The 1902-nt window shown below is 33.1% G+C and overlaps 1 pseudogene; it reads left to right on the top strand.

Moving 5' to 3' along the window:
• Nucleotides 1-663: 663 nt before the first annotated feature.
• Nucleotides 664-751, top strand: LOC122890593 (annotated as a pseudogene).
• Nucleotides 752-1902: the final 1151 nt, after the last annotated feature.

The raw sequence follows: 1902 nt of genomic DNA, 5'->3' as shown, positions 1-1902 counted from the left end.
TCCACATATAAGTGAAATCATATGGTAATTGTCTTTCTCTGACTTATTTCAATTAGCATAATACATTCAAAGTCCATCCATGTTGTCACAAATGGCAGTATTTCATTTTTCCTTATGGCTTAGTAATCTAATGCATGTCTTGTGTTTGTGTGTATGTGTATGTATGTGTGTGTGTACAACATCTTAAATCCATTCATCCATCAACGGACATTGGTTATTTCTGTGTATGATCTATTGTAAATAGTGCACCAATAAACAAAAAATAGGAGTGCATATATCTTTTCAAATCAGTGTTCCTTTTCTTTGGATTAATACTCAGAAGTAGTATTTCTGGATCATATGGTGGTTCTATTTTTTAATTTTTTTTGAGAAATATCTCTGTTTTCCATACTGGCTGCACCAATTTACATTCCCATCAACAATGCCCAAGAAGTTGTTTTCTTTCCATCCTCACCAAAATTTATTATTTCTTATTTTTTTGATACTAGCCTGACTGATTTGCGGTTTTGATTTTCATTTCCTTGATATCTATTGATGCTGAACATCTTTTTATGTGTCTCTTGACCCCCTGATGGCGCTTTTTTTTTTTTTTAGAAAAATGTCTCTATTTATTACTGAGTCTAGTGAAAGGTTTATCAATTTTGTTTATCTTTTCAAAGAACTATCGCTTCTCGGCCTTTTGGCTAAGATCAAGTGTATCTTTTCAAAGATCTAGTTTCACTGATTTTTTTTTTTTTTGTCTCGATCCCATTTATTTTCATTCTGATCTTTTTTCTTTCATTCGACTAACTCTGGGTTTTGTTTATTCCTCCTTTTCTAGTTCTTTTATGTATAAAATTAGATTGTTTATTTGAGATTTTTCTTGTTTCTTGAGGTAGGCCTTTGTTGCTATAAACTTCCCTCTTAGAACTGCTTTTGCTGCATCCCATGGATTTTGGTGGGTTATATTTTCATTTTCATCTGTCTCAAGGCATTTTCTGATAGCTCCTTTGATTTCTTCACTGACACATTTGTTGTTTTGTAGCATTTTGTTTAATCTCACATTTGATTTTTTTCTACTTTTCTTTTTGTGATTGATTTCCAGTTTCATAACATTGTGGTCATAAAATATGTTTGATATTATTCGGTATTCTTTTTTTAAAATTAATTTATTTTTTTAATAAACATATAATGGAATTTTATCCCCAGGGCTACAGGTCTGTGAATCGCCAGGTTTACATATTTCACAGCACTCATCATAGCACATACCCTCCCCAATGTCCATATCCCCACCACCCAGCAATCCTCAGTCTGTTTTTTGAGATTGAGTCTATGGTTTGTCTCCCTCCCAATCCCACCTTCTTTCATTTTTTCTTTTCCTACCCCCCAACACCCTCCACATTGCATCTCCACTTCCTCATATCAGGGAGATCATATGATAGTTGTCTTTCTCTGATTGACTTATTTTGCTAAGCATAATACCCTCTAGTTCCATCCACATTGTTGCAAATGGCAAGATTTCATTTCTTTTGATGGCTGCATAGTATTCCATTGTGTATATATACCACATCTTCTTTATCCATTCATCTGTTGATGATTATTCAGTATTCTTAAAATTTATTGAGATTTATTTTGTGGCCTAGTATAGGATCTATCCTGAAGAAAGTTCCATGGCTACTTGAGAAGAATATGTTTTCTGCTCCTTTGGGATAGAATGTTCTGTATATATCTACTAAGTCTATCTGATCTATTGTGTCATTTAAGGACTATGTTTTCTTATTTCTTTTCTGACTGGATGATCTATCCATTGATATAAATGGGAAGGGTCTTCCTACATTGTCATCTTAAAATACCCTCCCCAGTTATGTTTTGACCTTTGATATTCTTTTCATAAATATATAACACTATCAAGTCTCCCTCTTC

This window comes from Neovison vison, chromosome 11 (genome assembly GCF_020171115.1).
Source record: "Neovison vison isolate M4711 chromosome 11, ASM_NN_V1, whole genome shotgun sequence".
Lineage (NCBI taxonomy): Eukaryota > Metazoa > Chordata > Mammalia > Carnivora > Mustelidae > Neogale > Neogale vison.
This window is presented reverse-complemented; position numbering and strand designations above follow the sequence as displayed.